The 5,820-nt window shown below is 39.8% G+C and overlaps 1 long non-coding RNA gene across 1 annotated transcript in view; it reads left to right on the plus strand.

Moving 5' to 3' along the window:
- The window catches only part of LOC117952222, a 23,424-nt gene extending 18,074 nt beyond the window's left edge, over positions 1-5,350 (plus strand). The window contains exon 3 of the long non-coding RNA XR_004658347.1: positions 5,208-5,350. This is a non-coding gene — a long non-coding RNA (uncharacterized LOC117952222). The remainder of the gene's footprint in view (positions 1-5,207) is intronic.
- The last annotated feature ends 470 nt before the right edge of the window (positions 5,351-5,820 follow it).

Genomic DNA, 5,820 nt, shown 5'->3' on the forward strand with positions numbered 1-5,820 from the left:
TTTGGAAAAAGGCTGCAATGAAACAAAGAGTGAAAAATTTAAAGGGGTCTGAATACTTTCCGTACCCACTGTATAAATTTCAGTTCCCAAGTAATTTCCCTCCCCTCTGTTCACCTGTTCCACTCTGTGCACATTATCTGTGGTGCATTTAATGACTAATACTTGTATTGTTCACATTTCACCTGGCTTGGCCGACTAGAGGTTGGATTAGTTTTTATACTATGACAGGTTCCCTGATAGGACATGTCTTCATTTGAAACTCCCATTCATAACCAAGCTGGTTACACGGCAAACTGCTTGCACTTTTTCTACGCTCCTGTGCATAGTCAAGCCAAGAGGGGAACATTTAATATCCATTTGTCATGCTTTCTACTGCAATTTATTGTAATTTATGTCAAATGTAGTATTGAATTTTGACCTCTGAAGGTGTTGGTAAACACTGTAAACACCACAGCATCTAATTAACTTGAGTTTATCCGAGCATGAATATCACTTCTCCAAAGAATAAAATGTCTTGTTTCCTGGCATTTCAATGTAATTTCTTGAAATTAAACAGTTTAATGCAGAATGGTTTTTTTTTTACATCTATGCAAAACAGATGCATAATGACATACTGCTAAACTAGAAGTAAATAAGCAAAAACCGCACACAAAACATTTTTGCAGTCTATGTAATACCATTGGGTATTAGTTGTCAAATGTTTCTCTAATAAACACCAAAACAAAAGGTCAGTGAAATCTCATTTTACAGCATCCACAACCTGGAACGATTGTTACATATTGCACTACCAGATTCTATGAGTTATGCACAGCCTAAGAAATATTGGGTTCAACCTATTAACAACAGCTCTTTGAGAATGAAGCCTACGATACGTGAAGTAACATTACGTAACTATCATTTTAGATGGAGACATAAGCAGTTTTATAGGTTTTAAAATGCCAATTCGAAACTTGATTCACAATGTCATTTATTAAGCAAAAATACACCAACAACATTTTAAGTAGATTCTGACAGTAAATTATCCTCCACATCTGTAGAGAACAGCAATAACCCATTACAAGCGGAGGCAATAAAAGACAATGGTGCACCATTGTCATAATAACCACTCACAATATCCCCTTGTTTTGTCTTGCCTTCCATCCTGATTTACAGAGTCATGATGATGCTCACCAAAGGTCAGCTGAGGAACATGGCCGAGTCCACATCGGCAGTTTGTCATATGTAACTGCAATAATCTGCCCATTGTCCTAATGGCGCTGTCAGCGGTCCCTAATGACCTGGCTCAGACGTCGCCTGCTGCACCGTATTAACATGAGCAGGCCCCACACTGGGAAGGTTATTTTTTATTGTGTCTGTCAGAGTCTGATAAACCCCTGCACGTCATCCATCCTTCTGAGAGAGAGACAGAGAGAGAGAGAGAGAGAGAGAAGCATTTTACAGTTCTCCTCTTCCCACGCTGTTTTCTTCTCCTTGATGCCCAGTATTTATTCTCTTTGTCTTTATTCTTTATTTCTCTCCCTGTCTGCCATCAGCTGACCTCCCTTTTCACCCAGCTCACACCAACACCCATTGAATTTTCTTTCTTTTTTTTCTGCTCCACATGGAGGCCCTAATATTTTCCCGTGGGGCGCCCACTTCTCTCAAACGGTGATGAATGGCTCTGGCTCCTGTATCGATTTCCAAACTGAAACAATTTAGGGCCAAAACAAGTAGCAGTTTATCATATTGATTTTCTTCTGAATTCAGTTTCTCCCTTTAAGGTGACACTGTGCATCTGAATGAGTACATGAGTGAAAGGGTAGATGGATGCTTAACACTTCCTTGCTGAGCAGTGACTGAGATTTAAGGCCAGTTTCACATATGCCTGCATGACTGAGCTTTCTCAAATTGCTTTTTAAGTGAGAAGTCAATGTGGCAGCTGGAATATGTGTGAAAACAGGTTGCCAAATCAGGAGCGAAGCCTCTCGTCACTATAGTCGACTGAAGATTCTGTATTGCTCCATACATAATGGAGGAGTTTGTATGTTCTGTGTTTTTGTATTCATTCACACCCAACCAACAGTGGAAGTCCTTTATCAACACTTCAAACAGAGCATGCTTACTGCACTGTAGTGCTGATCAAAGGACCATTATAGACTCCTTTTAAAAAGGTTGAATTTAGTGCGCAGTCCATTTTTTATTTTATGAGGTGACCAAAGGCGGGAAGATCACCGAGGACCCATCTACAATCCCTTTACACATATTAACTTTTCCTGTTTTCTTTTGATGGAGTCAAGTGTCAAGATCGTCTTTTAATACCAGATTGGATTTGATTACAATCTGCTGATGCTGCAGCCTGCAGACACACCTGAAAAAGCATGTAGCTCTGCCCTGAATGCATTAGTGCTGACAGTGGAGTCACAGGCGGGCGGACGTGCCCTTGGCCACGGTGATCTTAGCCTCGCCTCAAACAGTGACCAGCACCGACAGCACCGCAGAGCGCGGAAACTGGGTAATGGGAATGAAAAGGCCCGTTAGACAACTTAAAGCAAACAAAACAGCAGCGGAGAAGCAACGGACGCCAGCTTGGTATTGCAGACACATTATCTGCTTAACCTTATGTCCTTTCCTCATGCTGGTTCTTTCTCTCCAGCTGGTTAAATTAGCTTGAGTCCTACTTCGCCTTTACATGAAATATCTCCAAGATGGTGACAACAGCAGGGAGCACATGCTTTTAGATGAACATGTAGCTTTGAAAAATGTATTTTTTAAGAAATTATGGTATTGGAAAAACACATTATTGCCCTTATGATAGAAATCACTGTGAAATCAATACCAAGGAAATGAGAAGGGGATCTTGCATATAGGACCTAAAACTGTGACATGTAATTTTAAATTGAATATGCATTGTTTCCATGATTAATATACTGCACAATGGGATAAATTAAAGATCCACCCACATTCATTTTTAGTTATATAATATGATATATAAAGGCTAGAAATGATAACACCAAATTTAACTTTCTATTTTTTTTCCTTCATTTTACTTATAAAAAATGAGAAGTTGACTTCTGTGCCAAAAGGATGTTTGTTTGACCTTTAACACGCAAATGAATCTCACGCAGGTGTAATGGCAGTACTAATCCTTAGCCTGAAGGCAGCACTCTTAATGAGGGAAAATAATGCACCCACTGCTGTTATCACTAGAAGCATCATTTTCTCAGTATACCAAATGTTCAGCAGTGAGCGATGATGATTTAAGAATGGAGCCACTTCACTTACTCTCAAATATGTATCAAAATAGACAAGCTAAAGTACTATAAGGACAAATGAGTAGATTCTAAATGTCCTGTAGGGCTGCATAATTTGGAGAAAAAGTCATATTGGGATTCTAATACTGTGATGTAATGAGTCTCCTTGCTTGATTGGGAGGGAAAATGCACAAAATACTAACATTTTGAAATGTGTTTTTCTCAACTTGAACATACAAAATTAAACGAGTATAAGAAGAAACACATCAACAAAACATGCGCAATACTTTTTTATATAACTTAATATTTCACAAAATGAAATAGAAAACCTTTTTGAAATAGACATTTTTTCTTTTTTCAGCAGTACAAATTAAACAGAACATTAAATACAAATTCTCATTGAAATAATACATTCGGTATGTCCTTATAAACAAGGACCTTTAAGATGGGTGTAACATAACTAGTGATTATTGAGATTCACGTGCATTGCCATGGCGACAACTGTTGTTAGTGTCTCTGCCGACTAGAATCGATATTAGCTCACATTACGTTGTAGATTAGCTAACTGTAGCTACAGTTGGAAGCAGCCATCACAAACAATATCAAACGAGGTTAAGGCTATAAGAATAGGAGCTGTCACTTCACCAACCATCATAAACAACACCGGAGCCCCTCAAGGCTATGTTCTCAGCCCCTTCTCCACACCCTGTAAACAAACGACTGCATCAGCCCCTCACCCATCACCACATAAATATTCAGATGACACTGGCATATTGGGTCAACAACTCTATTACAGCCTATCAACTCTCCATCTCTCATTTCACACAGTTGTGCACAACTACCTCCATCTGAACAGACAAAAGAAGTACTGGTCTTTAATGCACCAACACACTGGACTGTTTCCTGTCTCCTTCCATAAAAAGACAACAGAACAGGTCAACAAATTCAGATAGCTTGGTCTCACTTTGGACAATAATCTCAGTTTTGATCATTCATTCAAGGTATACCGTGATATGAAAACGTCACGGTTTTAAAACCACATTTTCTGTCATTACATTCCTATGGCATGAGTGTTTTTTTCAAGGACAGAAAGTGCACTATGCCTCTCCATGCCAGTGTGCTGTGTGTTTAAAAATGAAATACACTGTCTTCCCCCCTAGACATTTAAAAAATAAAAATCTAAAAGCTCTAATTGCAAGACTACAATACAGTGAAACAGTGATGTTTTTGCTGAAGGTTATCACACTGTCAAAATCTCACACCGGCCCATGTCTTACCCAACCCTGTACTCTTCCCCCTGTTTCTACAACAAATGCTTACTCACCAAGATCGCACATATTTCCAAAATGATCAGCTCACCTAACTTCTCAGACCTGAGCAATGGGACCATTACACGGCTTACCCTCAGCATTGTCAATGACACCAATCACCCTCTACATCCACACTTTACACTGCTGCCATCTGGCCACAGGTACACGACTCTGAGGTGTAGAAGGACACACTATCTCGCTGACTGTGTATCCGGTGTCGTCGTAAATGTGGTTGTTTCTATGTGTCTATATACCCGTTTAATGCTGTCTGTTGATGTATTTGCCCGTGTATATTGCCTGGTGCATTAAACAGACTGTGAAAACAAATCTCTCATGGGGAAATATGTTTCTATCTATCTATCTAAATATCTATCTATTTAAACTGACCCATTGAAAACAGCAAAACAGCGAAGCTAAAATTATTAACGACGACAGCCCTCATTGGTTTTGTTCCTTTGAAATAACAGAGGTTCCTGCAGCGTTGCAATGCCTCACCGATGTTAACAAGACTCTAACTCTTTTTCCGGTCACACAATTTCTTTTATTTGTATTCTTCAATCCTTTTCCTCCTTTGCTGTATTGCAGCCAACTCTTCTTGTTAATAAGTCCTGGCAGGCCACTGCCAGAAGTTACTGCCACTGCCAGGAGTTACACACAGAAAATAGAGAGCTCTGAAACTCTCTACACTTCTGATACTCACGTGACCATACAAACCTCATGCGCCGCTGCCTAAACAGACTGACTGGTCATGTCTTTTGTAGACGTCACGAGAGTAGCGCTTAAAACATCAATGGGGGTAGTGTAATTAAGAGGGCAAATTCAACGTGCACACAGCACAGCTTTTTGTTTACTTAAATCGCTAAACTTTTGCAGTATGTAATCACACAGAGTGAAATTATTAGATGAATCGTTCTGCCCTACAACAGACATGGATCCTTTTATTGCCGGGTCCAATCCAGAGAATGAATCCTGATATTTTGGTGAGCCCTAACACTTTTACTAGTGCCACAATGAAGTTAAATCTTACCCTTGACTAACATTTTGGTCCATGATAAGCTACCTTAATGGCTTTCCTTCCCAATCTGAAATTTGTATCTGAAATAAAAGACTGATTAAAAGAGCGAGGGAGAGAGGGGGAGTGTGATGGACTGAAGCATCCGCTACTCACAGAGTGACTCATTATGAATGGGTCCAGCCCTGGTCAAATGGCGGGTCAGCGGAGTTACACAAGTTGTGTGTATAAAATGTCCGTATTGTCACGACGCTGCATTTTCTGGGCT

The sequence above is a fragment of the Etheostoma cragini genome, chromosome 10, assembly GCF_013103735.1.
Source record: "Etheostoma cragini isolate CJK2018 chromosome 10, CSU_Ecrag_1.0, whole genome shotgun sequence".
Classification (NCBI taxonomy): Eukaryota; Metazoa; Chordata; class Actinopteri; order Perciformes; family Percidae; genus Etheostoma; species Etheostoma cragini.